Below are 19,238 nucleotides of genomic sequence, written 5' to 3'. Positions count from 1 at the left end.
TAGATTTTGAATATTATAAGTTTAACACCCTATTCAATAATATAAGGTTGATGAGATGAGACCATATGAAACAAGGCTCAATATGTTCAAGCTGAGAACTTGGACAAGGAATTCAAGGTAAGATCTACTAGACAATTAGGAAAGAGGAATTAACATTTACTCTCATGAGAAACAACAAGAAATGTAGATTATAATGACAACAAGCCATAAAGGTTATATTCAAGGATTGGTTCTAACCATGATGACATAATTATGAAAGTATTCTAATGACCTAAGAAATTGACCCTAGGGACACACACCTCATAATGTGATAAAAGGATACTAGTTAACATGTTTGCATATAAGTGATTTTCACTTATGACATATTCCAAGATCCATTTAATTGTTTGAATGACTCAATAAATATTACTTTAGTGTTTCATTGTTATGATAGAAAGGATTGTGATGATATTTAGAATCTTAATTTGGTTATGTTAAGTTAAGATAAATGTTGATACACATATTTTGACATCTCAATGTTTGAATATTTTATGGAAATGATTAGAAAGGGGAAACAATTGTGCATTTTAATGTGATAATGGATTATTTTGCACCTATATATATGTACTTGTATACTATTTTCATTGGACTACTAACATTTAAGTTGAGTGTATAGGAAAAGTTGAACTATGGAAATTATTTAGGGAAACAAGGTTCAAACCTATGTAAAAATGGTAAAGCCAAGGTGAATCTTTGGAAGATTCAAAACCTCATTCTATAGTGTTTATTTTGTAATGTGATTGTGCATGGGTGTAATAAATTTAGAAATCATGAATAATTAGAGACATGTCATTTTTTTGTGTAAAGTATCTTAATGTGTATCATTTGATACTCGTGTTGTCTATGTGTAAATGACATGTCATATAGGGCTTTTGGGCATGAAGTAACTTAACCTAAATCTAATCCCTATTATGAATTCAAGTGAACCTAGTTGGGAGAGTTTTACGATGAGTCACCTTCATGATGGACTTCGAATTCAAATGTGATAGGAACTTTAGAGGGCCTAAAAGTGGTTTCCAAGTATTTTTATTGTGAAAATAAGTCACCCACATGGTATTAGTATAGGTTGGGGGTCTAAATATAAATATGAGTTGGTTTAGGGGACTTAGGAGACCCTATAAACTAGTCATTTTCAAGCCAATTCAAAAATCAAATTGTCACATGACTTCTTTCCTCACCCCTCCACTTGGTTAAGTTCCTATTGGTAGAAAGGAACAAGGGGTTGGAAGGGTAGGTGGGAATGAAAGTGGAGGTCTTTTTTGGGAGCTTGTGCCAAATCAATTGTTATTCACCCACTCTCTAATTGTAGAGACACTTAGGGTTTTGGGAGAAGAAATTTGGAAAGCCAAGGAGGGAAAAATCTCTTCATCACTATTCATCAACCATTAGCTTGGAAGGAGGTTAGTGTTTCATGCCATGGTTTTTGTCTCATCTCATGGAAGTTAAAATATGGAGCTTGTCATAGTGTTCTTGTAGGAATTATGTGATTTTCATATGGTGTATGTTGTAGATGTTTGTGCATGTAAATAAGTATGTTGAATTCACTTGCATTTGATTTTTTTTCCTTTGATTTGTTGTGGTGGATTGAATGTTATGTTGGGTGTGGAGGCTTCACTCACCCTTGGGAGGGAAGAGAAGCCTTGGGGTGAAGGGGTTAGTTGGGCTCAACATTGGAGTTGAGAAATCCTTCTCTTAGAGAGGGGATAGTTTTCATGGAGTATGAGCTCCATTGAAGCCATATACCTTTCTATTGTTCTATGGGGGATATAAGTGAGGATATGGGAAGAGTAAGTTTTTATAGCCTTGATGAGATGTGTGATTTTTTATAGCCCTATTGAGGCACATGATTATCGATAGCCTTGTTGAGGCATGATTCTTGAAAGCCTTATTGACATATTGCAGTTGTAGGATTTGTTGTTCATAAGGATATGGAATTCTCCTCCTTGGAGAGCCCACCTTCACCAAATATTTATGATTCCATTTGTGAATCATTGTGCAAACCTTGGTTAGGGTTGTAAATGTGTTCTGAGATCCTTGTATCCATGTTGATGCTTTGCTTGTGATGTTGTTTGAATGTATCCCAGTTGAGCCTTGTTTCCCCTAGCTCAGTGGGTGGCCTCCTTGAGGGCTAGATTTGGAGGTAAGCCTCCATGGTTCCAATTTTGTGTCATGTTGCAAGTTTTGTGAAGATGGATTCCTTGGAGAGATTAGGGTTTCACCCCTATGTTTGTTGGAGAACCAAGTGATTATGAAGAGATAGATCTTTTCTTTGTCATCTCATAATGTATTTGTGAAGTTGATTTTCTATTGTTATGTTGTTGAAATGTGGAAGGAGGCTCACTTTCTATGGCATATTGTAGTAGACATGTAGAGAGAATATAGAGATTTTTCTTATAGTTATCCTTATAAGTGAAAGATTGTATTCTTATCATAGTTAAATAAAAAGGAAATGAAAGCTCATTTCACTACAAAAGAGGAATTAATATTGTGGACACTCCATTGTATTTGAAGACATCCTTGAAGATTAGCAAGTATAGGTGATCTTGTATTGATATTAAAACCATGAGATACTAGGAAGGAATTATATTTTGTTTTCAAAAGTATTGTTGAGCATGTAAAATAATTCTACATTATGTAATGAGTTAAAGGTGTGGGATTATATTAAGAGTTTCTTACATATTGAACAAAATAAATTAAATTTATAGGATTTATTTTGAAAAACTTTATTTGATCAAATTATTCACACTTCATATTGTTCCAAAGAATTACACACAAAATATCCTAGCCTTAAAACAAGAATAATTTCATAACTATGGAGCAATGATGAATAACCAAGTAGAGAATTCAACACCAAGAAAATGCCTAAGGGAACAAGCCTATAGATGCATATTTTGTCCTCTGGGAAATGTATAGGGTAACAAAATGATTCCCCATGATTATAGTCCAATAAAATACTAAGAGAATATTCTAAGAATCTTGTACTTGGAAGATAATACATATACTAAGATAATGAGACCCTAATAATAATAATGACTTAGTGATCTATGAGATAGGACTCTCATGACTGACATGACCATTTGAACATCATTTAAGAAGACAATATAAAATATATAAATAAAATAAGGCTATGTTATAAGAAAGATTAGATACCTACCCCTTTTAACTAGGATATTCCTAATATGATGTCCCACCAAATAATAAATCTATTTCAAATAAATATTTTTAAAAAGAAAAGGTAAAATCCACTAGACCAAGTGCTTACCATTCATTTAAAAATACTAGGTGCATGTGACAAGGGCTTGGAAGGAAAAGGGAACAAGTCTGACATAATGTTAGCCCCTAATCCCAAGCACCCCACCTTGGGCCAAGGGAAATGCATTGTCTAAGATCCTAGGCACCAAGTAGAATGGGGACTTATGAATGACCAAAAAAATTTAAAAAATAAACAATTCTACATTTTATTAACAAGGAATATATGTTGGGATGAAAATAACTCCAAAAAAAGTGGTCTTAGGCATTGAAAAATTGATGACTCAACCAAGTCCCATGCTAACAACACCTTGACACATGTCAAGCATACTGATCTAGGTGCCTCCTCTCTCTCTCTCTCCAAGACACCCTAGGCACATGATGTAACAAGATGGGACCTAAGTAATTCCCTTCCACTTTGGCGCCTCCACCTTAGTATGCATGGAGAAAGTCATCATCTTGGAAGGGCCTCCAAGGTTTGGTGAAGTTGCCTTGGAAAGAGGGTGATGTCTTGGTGGCAAAGGTGGGCGGGGGGGGTTGGGATCTTGGGTATAGGATATTGTCATTTAGTATATGGGGATTTGTTAATGAAATTTGGTTTGGGCTTAGGTTAAGGGTAACAGTAGTATTAAGGGACTTAGTTAGAATCAGGTTAACATTAAAACCATGTGGCAATGATCAAACTTACTATCTAAGACATGTGTTAGTAATAGGAAACCATGGTAAGATTAATGGTGTTAGTATATAAGGAAGTTAGTAGGTGAAGGAGTATGGGGTAGATTAATAGTTAGGAATAATGTAGTTAGTAAATAAATTAAATAATAATAATTCATTATTGAATGAATTCATACATACATATATATATATATATATACATATACATACATACATACATATATATATATATATATATATATATATATATATATATATATATATATATATATATATATATATATATATATATATATATACACATATACATATATATATATATATATATACATATACATATATATATATATACATATACATATATATATATATATATATATATATATATATATATATATATATATATATATATATATATATATTGTTATGTAGTTATATGTTGCATCTCTATATGCAATCCTATTACATATTATTTATTGCGTATGATACACACATCAAATTAATCAATGTACATGTGACATAAATTTTAAATAATCATTTTAAACAATATTAATGACCAAAGGAAATAATAATAATTAAATAAGTAGTTAATTAAAATAAATAAATTTGAGTAAATAATTGTGTGTGTGTGTGTGTGTGTGTGTGTGTGTGTGTGTGTGTGTGTGTGTGTGTATCGATAACTAAAAATTTAGTTAATAACCCATTTGGGAGTATATGGATGGGATGAAGGTGTGTTTTAGGAAAAGAAGGGATAACAAGATGGAAGTATGAAATAAAGTATGTTATGAAGAGGTGATAGCCATGTAAAACTGATCTAATTAGGATCTAGGACTATTACAGAGGAATGCTTAACATTATTTCATAAAGTAAAATTTCAAAGCGTTAATTAGCAAATTAACACAACTTAAATGCTGAAATGAACAAAGCATAAAAAGGTAATGACTAAAAGAAAGAGAGTAGAGAGACATAAGGCAAAACATGATTGATAACGGAGTTCATTTGCGGGTCGGACTACATCTTCGGGTCCTGCTCCAATAGAGGGACCAATCCGATTTGCTCCAAAATCAATTACAACTGTTCAAGATCTTCCCTTCAAGCACAATTACAGCATTACTCTCCAATGTGCAGGAATAATCATCAAGTCTCCAAAATCATAATCTCCTTCTCATCACCTGGATGCCTTTCCAAAGCCTACTACCCCCATTTTACACATCAAATTTAGCCAAAAATGGGCTAAAACAATTAACTAACAAAATCCCCCATTTTGGTTACATATTTTGAATTTACCCCTTTTACCATTATTTGGATATGATTTGACACCAAAATTAAGGGTTTGTTTTCAACAAATACCCCTAATTAAATAAGCTTGGGCAGATTTGTTATGAATAGATAACAACTCTTCCCTTAATATTACATTTGCCATAAATAGCCCATTGGTTGGCCTTAATTTTAGGAGGCCAATGGTTAGGAGTTCAACTCCCATTATCTCATTCCTTTAATTCGAATTAAATAGCTATTTTAATTCAAATTTGAATGTTTTCCCTCTCTTTATGATTTCGTGATGTCATGTTGATGTCATCGAAATCCATACTTTTACTAGAATTTGAAACCATCATAACTTTTATATCCGATCTCCGTTCTTGATGAAACGAACGCCATTGGAAAGCTTTTGAGATGATTATTTTTTCACCCTTTTATGACCTTTGGTCCCAATTTGACCAAATTTTGACCAGTCATAATTTTTGCACTTGAAGTCCAATTTTGATCGTTCAAGTTATGTTGGAGTCAAAATTGTGAACACTTGTAATGATGTTGATTCTTGGAGCATTGGGGACATTTTACTTTTCAGTAATTTTCATCCCCTGGATCAAGCCACACCGATCACCAGCCACTACAATATTTGCACTCACAATCTAAGTTGCAACAAAGTAGGCACTTTAGGTGGATGGGTTTTCTACAACAGTTTCATTTAGTAATTAAGTATAAGAAGGGTTCCCATAACAAAGTAGCTGATATGCTGTCTAGACCTCCTGTTCAGAATGCTTTGATAATCCTTCAAAATAGTTCTACGGCTCATGAAAGTTTTCAGGAACAATATCCTAATGATGCGAAATTTAAGGATATCTATGCAGCTTTAATCCAGGGTAAACATGTAGTAGTTGATCGATTCAACAAAATGTGTATTTTAATGCCTTGTAAAAAGCAAGTTACTGCTGAACTGACTGCTCATTTGTACTTTCAAAATGTATGGGTTCATTTTGGGTTACCCACTTCTATTGTATCAGATCGAGATTCTCGATTCTTAGGGGAATTTTGGTCATCTTTGTGGGGACTCATGGACACTAAGCTGAAGAAGAGTACAGCCTTCCATCCACAAACCGATGGACAAACAGAGTTATCAGAGTTTGGTTACATATCAGTAAGGAAAGAATGCAAGGTGAAGGAAGGATGCTCAAGCCTATCAGGTATGGTCCTTTTGAAATCTTAGAGAAGATTGGTACCAATGCTTTCCACCTTAATCTTCCTCCATACATGCAAATTTACTCAATTGTCAATGTTGAGAATTTGAAGTTGTATGAGCCTCCAATGATTTTGGAGAATAATCAGATCGATCGTACTCTATTGGAGCCGACCCGGAGACTTAGTCACATTTGTGGTGAACTCTAAAATCAAACTTTGTTTGCACTCTCTATCTTCTTCTCTTTCAATTCTGTTTATTTCGCCTTAAATTCTTAAGTTTTGATGCATAATTTCATTTATGTATGCATGTAATAAGACTTCCACTAATTTGATTCTATTTAAGCATTCAATATTGCAATTAGTCTAGATCCATTCATCAGATCAAAAACACATAAGAATTCTTATTTATAATAGCATCGTGATATAACTAATCCATCCACCCATGTTGAATACTAGAATTTATATATAACCTAATTTTGGGAAGAAAAAAAAAACATATATACATACTATAATTAATGTGACTATCTTCCATCAATGCATACCCTTGATTTAGTTGCCATCCTTTATAAGGAATTGATACCCCACATCTAGGAATTTAACATTGTTTCAAGATAGGTTATGGAAATAAAAATGATATCACTTATCAAAAGATTCACAACAAGACCTCAGGAAGGCTTATTCCATAGAAAGAATTATAATCTAGACCATGTTCCATCACCCAAACTTCAATAAATGGATTGTGGTCTCCATGAAGGCAAACTATTAATGACAATGAAATATCAATTGGGAAGATTACCTAGCAATGTCGCCTAATTAATTGATAACCTGGTTGCATCATGCACATGTCAACATGTGATATCTTAGGTTTAGTTCAAAAAAAAAAAAATATAGTTGTATTTTTTTGTCTTGTAAATTTTGGGCATGACATCAACACCAACTAAAATTTACTAGGCATATACTAACATGGCTTGCACTATTTTTCATCTTTTCTTGAAATCTCTTGATTTTCACTCGGCTTCTACTAATTTCTTCTCAGCTTGCCCTAACTGCTCAGTAAGGCTTGGAAAACACTCTTCTCACTTGATCTTCTTCCAGTCTTAACTTGAGTAATCTTTCATTTTAAACTTTAAGTAGATAAAAAATACACTATAATATTGATGTCTTACTTGGTCTTAGTGCTTCTTTTACATACCAAATAACTCAACCTTTCTCTAGGTGCTATTGATATCTCCTCTTTTCAAATCCTCTTCATCAATCAACTAAATGATAGCTTTTAGACCAAAAAATAATTGTCTCACTAGCAAGTAGCAGGTTTGAAATCATTGACAAATTAATGATTGTTTCATTATAGGTTCTTCACTTCACAACAATCTTATATCAAAACAATGACCCCAAGGAGGGCATACAAGTAGAACACACCAAGCCTGCACAACAAATTAAAATTGATAACCAAGAATATGAATTTGAAAATGTATTTTTTCAAGACACTATGGATTATATACATAATATAATTAAATATATAGTTGACAATGTTACCGTTGAAGATCTTACTGGTGAAGATCCAAATGATGAGGTAAACAAAGATCAAGATGTGATGGAAGATACCAAGCCTAAACTTGAAGATGTGTCATACATTGAGTCATCTACCATACACATACCAATATATGCACCAATAATAGAATAAATCAAGGCATATATAAGAGGTGTGAAGTACAAATTGATCCACCAAGTGTAAATTCTAACCCTAATGATTATTTGAATTCTTTTATTACTAATGTGCCTATGGATACATATGAACAAATAAGTGATCATCAAGCTCACACTAATCAAGAATAAAATAAGGATATCAAGCAAAAAACTAGAGATGGAAATGATGGTACCAACCAAAATGTTGGAGATTCCAATGATATTTCAATAGATGATTCTACCACCCACACTAATAATATGCTACAAAATTAAGGACCTCTAAGTGAGGGATTGAAGGAGAAAGGTAATAAAGCTCAATCTAAGTAGAGTTCACAAGCTAAACTAGATAAGGATACATAGAAATAGTCTGAGGTTCAGCCTCACATGCCATAAATCTAGACCATTCTATAGTTAGCCCTTGAACAAAGAAATGGGGAAGGAGAGAAAAATAAAAATAATGATACCAATAGACAAATCTAGAGTAGATGGCTGCAATTACTCTTGAGATATCACTAGGAACAAGCACTAATACATCTAAGGATAAGAAGAAGATGAAGAAGACATTATTTAATCCAATGACCTTAGATAAAGTTATTTCTATAACTAATTTGGACCCCCACACACTTGACCCTAATTATCTAAGAGAATATGGGGAATGAAACACTAGGAAGGTAGAGAAAGATAAACTAAGGAAAGAGATGATACACAAATAAGTTTTATTTAGTTTTAAGGACATCTTACTAGAGATTATTCCTAATAGAACTTTGGATGTGAAAGCCCCCATCATGAAATAGGGTAAAAGTACAAAGTTGTGTCACCTTTCGGGTTGACTTCTCAAAATGACTAAATTTAAGTATTTCTATATAATTTTTGTTAAAACATATGATCTAGATAAATTTATTCTAGCTAAGTTATATATGGTCTCACACTTTACCAATTAGAGATGGCTATTAAATGCATGTTTTATACTAGTTTGTATCCAATTACTAAAGAAATAAAATTATTTTAGAAAAGTTGTGTTTCAATAACTCTTACTATTTTTTATGATTTTTTTAATAACATCTAATCACCATTGTATAGAGCTTAGAGTCAAGAATATTCTCATATAGAGTTTATAGTTTTATAATTAGATATAGTGTTTTCTAATTATAAAATTCTACAAGCACATATTTTAACACTCAAAAAGATATTAGTTTTGAGAAAGAAAAAGTATTAAATCATATCAAAAAAATGTAACAATTATATGACATTCTAGAGGAGAGAATCATCTTCTAGAATGTATAACTTTTCTCTTGGTTAGAATAGATTTGTTTTGAAAAATATTTTGGGAGATGAAAACTATTGATTTCAGGTGAGTTGAAATTTGAATCATTATAAAAGAGAAAATATAGGTCTAATACTAATTTTTAGTTTTTATTGTTCTAGCTATATATGTTATGTATAACATAGTCTGAGATAAAAAGGAAATAATTTTTTTTTCCTTATAGTTTTATGGTGGGAACTAGACCCCAAATTTTTAGCATTTTTTAGTAGCTAAAAAATTTTCTTTAAAAATTAGGAAAATTTATCAATTCTTATTCCAAATAATTATAAAAAGTTATAATCTGAAACTTCATCCATTTCTACACATTTCATTGGTTTACTTCATTTTCAAATTCAAAATAATAATACCAATTTTACTTCATTGAAGGTGAATATTTATACTTTTGTTAGCCTTGTCCTTTACAAAAGGGTGACACAAGTTTTTGCTTTCACCCAACAACTAGTTTTTATAGTTGATAAATTGAATGAGCCTAATGTGAATGCATAGGAAAATTTATTAGTAAGTGTTAGGAAGAAGCTTGAGAACAAAGTAATAGAAAAACTAGTACAAACTATTACAATACAACAAGTGAAACTTTCCACTATGGTTACTAAGATTGGAGCTCTTGTTCATAAGCTTTTTGCAATGTTTCATAAAATGGTGTGATGTTCCTCACCTTACAAAGAATGTTAAGGCCAAACTACAAAAAACTGAGGATCTAAATAAAAGTGCAAATGCACTATTAGTTGGCCCAAGTTCATATAATGTTCACTTTTCCTAAGTGATAATTTTCAAAGGTATTTGGTTTAATTTACATATGGAAGAAGAAAAAATAAGGGCATAATTGAATGAATTAATAGCTTCGGTGTTACCTCATATTGATGTCGTGTAAAGACATATCAAGAAGGCCCAAGATCAGATAACTACACCTAGCCTATATATTATAGATCATATGTTAGACCTAGCATCTAAGGTGAAAGTAGAGAAACAAATATTGAAAGCCTTGAAAACCAATTAGGACTCCATAATGGATTTTTTGAAAAAAAATCATAACGATTTACCTATTCAATTATGCATTTTTTTTCTAATGAGTTTATCATTTTGGCATAAGTGTCAAAAAGGGGGAGTAAGTACTTTTTTTTTTGTATAATATGTAATGGAGTGGGATATAACATGTATAAATGTAAGTATATTTATAGGAGGAGTATAAAATATATGTTATGTTGGGAGACATAAGGATTAAAAAAAATATTGAAGTATTATACACAAAAACAACTATGAAAGTGATTGTGAAAACCATATGTAATACATGATGTGAAGGAAGTATATATTGAGGGGGAGTTAAGAAAATTTTCACTCAATCATTTTTTTGAGCTATTATGCAGATGATGTTTTTGATTAATGCCAAAGGGGGATAATGTTTCTCCTATATACATTCATTGTTGTCATTAGAGAAAAAAGTTAGTCTATGAGTACAGAGCATACTGGGTGGTGAATGTTATTACTAATCCATAGCATATTAACCAAGTCAAGGTAGAACAAAAGTATAACTATGGGATAGTTATAACCAAGCACTATATAATCCAAGTAGTTATGTGTACACCAAGAAAAGACTTGATTGAGTTGGACAAACTTAACCAAGCATATTATCACCAAATATCAATACACCTACCAAGCATGAATAAAGTCTTTACTGAGCTATATAGTAAGGACATTAAAGTTTGGAATGACACTAAAATATATGTATTTCAATTCCATTGAGTGAGATAAGATGTTTGTACATATCAATAATTATATTTGAAGATATTTATTAGGAATACCAATTTGACTATTTATGATTCCAAGGTAGAGTTTGAACTAATGAAATAAAATAAGGCTAATGTGATGATTAGGTGATTCTAGACCATAGATTTTGATATATGACATATTCCACAAGCACCCTAATTAGGTCATGGATCATAGAGGAATAATTATTTTTATATAAGGACCTAAGAAGAATAGTTTGAAGGTTTTTTTTGTGGAGGTTGCTGCTACTAAGTTATATTGAGAAGGGGATATGGTGAAGGAATGAAGAGTTAAATATAATGTAGATTAGAGTACCATGCAACAAAGGAAGGATCAATTACATTGGTCATAGGAAGGAGACATGTTATTTAGTAGAACATGGATCTATAAATAAAATTAAGTAGCACTTAATCAAATAAGATTCCCTTCTATTTTCTCACCATCATAGCAGACAAATCCTTTGACAAGGTACACCTAACTATATTTTTGAATATTTTTTTTAACTAAGTGCACATGTTGTATATGTTGCAAAATCCTTGAGAAAGTTGGATCCTAGCAGATGCTTTTGTATTACTCCTAATGAAGTAGGTCACTAGAAGTGACAAATATTCTATCCCTAACAAGGCAACCTCTTACTAAAGTAGTGATGGATTTGTGGGTGTCATCCCCACTACAATTTTCCCTCTAACCAAGGATTTCTATGTGACAAAAATATTTATGTCATGTGTGATATTTTATTGTATTCTTTACTTGCATATAATGAGGAAGAATAATTATATTTATTTTATTATAGTATTGAAGTTATGAATATATATGTTTGTTGAGTTTAGATATCCTAAGGAATAATTAGATTTGAATGAGGCTAAAAGTTTTGATGGTTTTAATTCACCCCCACCCCATCTTTCCTAAATATTCTAACAATCATAACATATAATTTTTTTAGCTTGATAATAATGTGTTATTGTCATAAAAATAGAAATTAAATTGATGAGTGTAGTCTTTCCTTCCTCCTTACTTCATTTGTTAAGAGAGAAAAAATATTAATTAGTGCCAAGTGATTCCTATAAGTATAAGTAGTGTAGTATAGTACCTGGGGACCATGTTGAACTCCTTGCTTAAATGGGTCCCCTACCACTTGTTTATGAACACTTTTTATGACTTTAAGCACAAATTCATCATACACAATATCTTGAACAAAGACCCTTGAACCTGCCATACATATTTGTCCCTACAACACAATAAAAATATTTTTGAAATTTTAAAGTATAGAAAAATATATTATCCATTTTTGTAAAAATTTAATTTCTTAGTGTAACAAGTTTTTGTCTATTTAAGCATACCATCTTTAAATATGCTGCAGAATGGGCTATATCTACAGCTTCATCAATATCAAAATCATTCATGATAATAAGAGGCAATTTTCCACCTAGCTCTAATGTCACATCCTTCAAATTGCTTCTTGCAGCGAACTCCATCACCAATCTCCCCACTTCTGTGGACCCTATAAACGAAATCTAGAAAAGACATACCATATTAATAGCTTTCACAAAAATTAATTTTGATATAAATGGTTATACACTGTGATTTTGAGTTTAAAATAAATAAGGGTGACTATAAAAATGAAATTAGTAAATATATGAACCTTATCGATATCCATATGTATGGTAATAGCCACACCCGTAGTTTCCCCAAATCTAGAGAGCACATTAATAACACCAAGTGGTATTCCAACCTATAAATTATTAAACAAGAAGTTGATGAGAGCCACACATATTCTATTTTGCCCCATATTTCATCTTATTTTACGAACCCTCATATCCATTTATGTATTCCATTTTCATATAGAATCATCTACTATTACAATCCTTTTCTACATATAATTAAACATTAATAAGTGATATTCAATTTTATTTTGGGATAAAAATATGAAAATAAATTATTGATTATCTTTACTAATAAATATGTTTAAGGCTGGAAAAATACATCTTGAATCATATTGATGGAAAGAGAGAACATTAGAGTTTTTGTGAATCACCAAACATCCTATCACCAAAAAAAATTCTTATACTTCTTGCCACCCATGGGTGTATTTTCCAACAATAAACTCCAATTAGAATATTCTTTTGTCATAAGACATTTTAGTTAATTTCTTTGTAACTAATTAATATTATGTTTTTAATTTAATGGAAGAAAATGACATTACACCAAAAATAACATTCTAGTTTATTAGAACTATGAGCTAAAAAAGCTCCTAGGTTTTAGGAAAACTTGTTTCCAACAATAGGAAATCCAAATGTGGGCCACAAAATAATAGTAAAGTGACATGAAAATAGGAAATAGGTTGCACCCATGCTATTATATAATTATAATTTGTGTGAAAGGAAATGGGAGAGGAATAAACTTTTGCACTATTTATCTTATAAATAAAATTAGCATTTTCATGATCGATCTTGTGCAAAAAATCTTTCATTTAGTCCACTATGCAAACAGGAGAAAGGGTCCACTCCTTTGGGAAGCTTAGTGAAGTTTACTATTTTTGTGTGCTATTTATTTATTTATTTATTTAATTATAATAGGCTCTGGGATTTAGAGGTAATATGATGTTTATTATATTTGGTCTATTTTATTTCTTTTAATCAAATTTAATTATGACAGACTTTAACATTTAACTTTAGTTTAATTTACATTTTAGTATTTTTTTTAAAGTTTAGTTTGATGGGATATCTTGTAATTTTTGTTTGGAATTTTCATTAATGTTCATTTTAGTGAGGTGTATTTGTTAGTAGAACTCATTTAGTTGATTAATTTTTTGAATAAGATAATTTGTTGATGATCAGAACATGGTCAATAAATATGATATCAATTATTCTATTTTTCATTGATTACAAGTTGTTTGAGATATTATTTTGACTTGTTACCATATATTTTGAATGTAATTATAAAAAATATTGTGAAGAGCATACAATTATATTGGTAAGAACCTTATTGAGTATCATTTAGAACATATAGTGATGGATAGTTAAAAAAAAAAAAAAAATTGTTAGTAGATGCATAAGAGGATATCTAAGATGATACTAGTAGAGAATGATCCAAGGTAAAGTAGACAAGTGAAGAAAAGAATTTTGTTGAGAATAGATTGTAATATGTAAAACTATCCAAAAGACTATAAGAGGAACAAAGACTTATCAGTGAACTAGAAGAACCTTATCAAAGTAAAGGAATTATTACCAAAACTTGTGAAGAATTTTAGCTGAGAAATGAGTAAATTAAGGACAAATATTGATTGTAAGGAGAAAAGTGAGATGAGTTAAGAATAATTAAAGGAAAAATATGATGACAAAAACATTGAGATAAGTAGGATACAAAGGATTGATCGACAAGTTTCTACAAGGTAAAAAATGGCTTATGGAGATGGATGAATTTACAAGAGCATACTTGATTTATATGAAGTTTTGATCATTGGATCTATGTTTAGAATTTATTATTGTAATATTACTACATATAGGATAAAGAAAGATGAATTTTGTTATTATGACAAGGAGGAAGAAGGATAGTAGTGAACAAAGGATATTATTGGTAGTACAAAGGAACACTTGTGATCATAGAAAAGGTACAAAATTGATTCAAGGATTGTAATGATGTGTTATTGTGCTATGGGAATATAATGGATTTGATATAGAAAAATAGTGCAAAGTACAAATCATCATTAGTTGTTTCTTTCTAATAATTGTGATAGTAAATTCCTTATTAGATGACCCTAATAGGTATATTATAAATCATATAATAGGGTGACATTCTTAGGGTAACATTTAAAAATATTTTTGTAACACTTAATTGGGAAAGATCCTAACAAAGTATATTCCAAAAGAATACAATCATTTTTGGGCATCAATTTGACACCGTGGTTTTCACCCTAATTAGGTTTCCATGAGATAAATAATGGTGCTTAAATTTTTTAAATGTCTTTCTATGTTGAATGGATTCTTAATATTCTATTAACTGATAATTCTATTATAGGTACAACATAAAATCACCATCGATAAACTAGGAAGAAAGTTTGAATTATGTTTTATTTTTTGACTTGGTGATTATTGATTAACCCCCAGTAATCTTCTTATATCAATCATATTCTCATTTTTATTAAATTTTTGTTATTATTACTATCATAATTCATATTGTAGGATTATAATATAAGAATTACAATATAGTTTTATTAATGCAATTTTGGTGGTTTCTTAGTAGATTTCATCCCCACTCAACTTAATATCATTATCCATTCGATAGATAGTCACAGTATCTTTTACAAGTCTATGATCCATGATTGGAATTTTAGTAACAAATTGATGAAGTTAATGTAAAATGATCCATAGTCTTATCTATAATTTGAGTTTCATTCCCCACAAGTAGTGTTAAAGGTGTGAAACCATAGTGGGCTATGTTAGGACCCTTTTACCTTGATGAAAATCTATCCAATTTTCAACCTTGTTTAGATCATTAAATTTATTTTTCTTTTCTTCAGAATATATAGATGTATTATTGGAGGCAGATCTTAGAAATTAACAAAAAAATTTGATGAAGGGTTCTCCCCTTAATACCATAAACAAACAACATAAATAAGAAACAATAGAATTTTTGCAAGAATGGAAAATGGACATTTTATTATCTCCAAAAGTATGAAATGATAGATTTTTGGAAATAAAATATGCAAGGCCACATGGGCACTTTCTATATAATATTATTCAAGATAGTGTTAGAAAGTAGAGTCCACCAAGATAAATGAGAGGTGGTGGGGAGGGGGGGGTCAATCAATTATGGAATTAAAACAACTCTCAAAATTGTTTTAATTTTGAAATGTGTAAAAAGTAGATGCAATGACCATAGAAAGATAACCATGCACAATAACACTAGATTTGTTAACTAGGGAACCCTTGATAAAAGGGAAAACCCTAGTGGGGATGATACCCACAAAATGATGTACTAATAGAAAAGTTCCTTGTTAAAGGATAGAACCTATTAGGAGTCAATAAAATATAATAAGTACATAAAGTCCCTATTAGGAGACTTTTATTTTTTATTAGGAGATTCCAATACTATTAGGATTTGAACGAAGACCATTGAACCCACTTTTCAAATAACCTTTATACTATTCCTTCCAAATAATATAATGTAAAACAATAACTATCTAACCAATAAATTTTCTTAGAATATACTATTTCTTTTAAGCTCGCCATTCCTCTACTACACCAAAATCTTCTATGATCTTCACAACATCACATATCAAGTTCACACAATAGATATTTCAAAGGATAAGATCTCACTAATTACAAAAATATTAGCACTCAATACATATCCACAATTAAATGACCTTTCCTTTATACCAAGTCCTAAAAACAATTATCAAGTCAACCTTGAGGCTTTCCTAATTTATAATAACAATATAGGACCATATTATGATATTACAACATAAGTTACATTATAATTTTAAACTTTATCTAAGATTACACACAAATTATCAACTCGCAATCTTCATTATTTTCTACTTGACGATCTCTAGGTTATTCCATCTAAACCAAGGAATATATAAAATGTATTCAACCTTTTTCTTAGTCCACCTAAGCCAATTCTATATCAAAAGTACCCACTTTCTAGAAATATTGTGTAAAAGTTGCCTTCACTAAAATCTGCATAACTCTATCTAGTCTTCATATTTTTGTATGCACTCTTAATTGTAGTATCTAGATATATTGTAGATGATGGTACCATGTGTGAATAATTCAATCTTAAATCCTTTAATTGTGCTAAATTAGTCTTCCTCTATAACTCCACTAGTCTTCATAGAATAACATGTATGTTAATATTAATGACAAACATTGTGATGAGTGCAACACATAATCTCTAAATTATGTCTCCAATAATTATATATACTCCCTAATAGGAATTTCATTAGAATTAATGCTAATAATTTACTCCTTTGGCATTCATGGCAACATATATGAAAAACATCTAAGTTCCAACAATACCAAATATACTTATTGTTAGAATGGGGTCAGTGTTTCACCAAAAGACTAATCTATCAATTCATAATATAACCACTCAAATTATAGTAAATAGGATGAAGTTAAGCCCTTGTAACAAATTCCAAGGGGAGTGCTAAACAAAATTCTATCAATCTCCTCCTCAGCATTACTTGAGGGTCTAAGGATTCAAACGTATGAGTAAGCTCTAATACCACTAGTTATAATAAGGTTTCTATTACACCAAAAGACTGATCTATTTATGCCCAATAAAACCACTCAACTTATAGTACATAGGAATCATTTAATCCCTTGTCATGAATCCTAATGGGAGTATTGAAAAAATTTCTAATAAAAATTTTCCATCTTCCTTTTCTCACCCATTCCTCAAGAATGTCATCTATCATCAAGTAACCAACCCACATAAGGAAGGTGCTAATCTCCTCCATACATAAACATCTTTCATAAATCCTCTTCATCAATAAAATCCTCTCCCTGAAACACACAATACATATCTCTCCCCAAACATACATATCAAAGGATGTTTTTCATGTATATATCTCTCCCCCATTGACATCAATGATAAATGTATCATTATGTAAACTTTATAAATTCAATCATTCTCAAAACAATTTGTTCAACCTCTAGTGTCCAAAGATACTATAAATTAGAAATATGAAGAGTCTTAAATAATTAAAACCATACACATATACTCCCCCATAGAGGAATCATCAAGCATCTAGTCTAGATTAAAAAATAAGTGTTTTGCTACCAGCTAGACTAATGCAATCTCTACATTAACTACTTTGAAGTAGGTTGGGGCATAACTCTGATTATATTTCTCAAATACTCAAATGTATCATTAGCCAAATGTTTTGTTAATATATTTTCTATTTGCTCCTTTGTGTTAACATATTCCAATCTAATTTATTTCATTACAATTTTCTCTCTCAAAAAGTGATACTTAATAGATATTTGTTTTTTTAATTTAATACTAGATTCTTTGACATACTTACATTTTTTTTGTTATCACAATGTATGATAAGAGGTTCGATGAATTATATCCCAATATTTTTCAAATCTTGCTTCATCCAAATAATCTAATTATAATTTTTTGTTGCTACTACACACTCCTCTTCTACAATACTTTGTGAAATGTAATCATGTTTATTCCTCAACCAAGAAACCAATATCCCTCCCAAGAAAAATCTTCCACCACTAGTGCTCTCTCTTTCATCTACACTTCCTTCCCAACCAATATTAGTGTATGAACATAAAGTGAAATCTTGTGATCTACTATGCACTAATCCATACTCAGGTGTGCCTTTCAAATATATATATATATATATATATATATATATAATTCTACTACAAAATGTGTCCCTATAGTATCATCCTAAAATATTTCCACAATTCCAACTCCACTAGGTATATTAGGTCTAGTGTGTTAAATATACTTCTTTCTCATCTTCCTTTTCTCACCCATTCCTTGTGAATGTCATCTATCATCAAGTAACCAACATGCATAAGGAAGGTGTTAATCTCACCCATACATCAACATCTTTCATAAATCCTCTTCATCAATAAATTCTCTCCCCCAAACACAAAATACATATCTCTCCCCAAACATACATATCAAATGATTTTTGATATATATTCATATCTTACATATTTTTCATGTATATATCTCTCCCCAATTGACATCAATGACAAAGGTATAATTATGTCAATTTTCTAAGTTCAATCATTTACAAAATAATATGTTCAAGCTCCAATGTCCAAAGGCACTATAGAATACAAATACCAAGAGTCCTTAATGACTTAGCCCATACACAAAGACTCCTCCATAGAGGAAGCATCAAGCATCTAGTCAAAATAAAGAAATAGCACTTTTCTACTAGTTGGACTAATGCATTCTTTGCATTAACTACTCTAAAGTAGGTTGGGGCATAACCCTATTCATACCTCTTAAATACTTGAATGTGTCCTTAGCCAAAGTTTTTATGAAGGTATCTTCTATCTACTCC

At 30.7% G+C, this 19,238-nt stretch overlaps 1 pseudogene; it reads right to left on the bottom strand.

Moving 5' to 3' along the window:
* LOC149540893 (aldehyde dehydrogenase 1-like) overlaps positions 1 to 19,238 on the bottom strand; it is a 239,542-nt pseudogene that overhangs the window by 161,891 nt on the left and 58,413 nt on the right.

Source organism: Cupressus sempervirens, chromosome 9 (assembly GCF_028749045.1).
Source record: "Cupressus sempervirens isolate cs-2001-9-10 chromosome 9, ASM2874904v1, whole genome shotgun sequence".
Lineage (NCBI taxonomy): Eukaryota > Viridiplantae > Streptophyta > Pinopsida > Cupressales > Cupressaceae > Cupressus > Cupressus sempervirens.
This window is presented reverse-complemented; position numbering and strand designations above follow the sequence as displayed.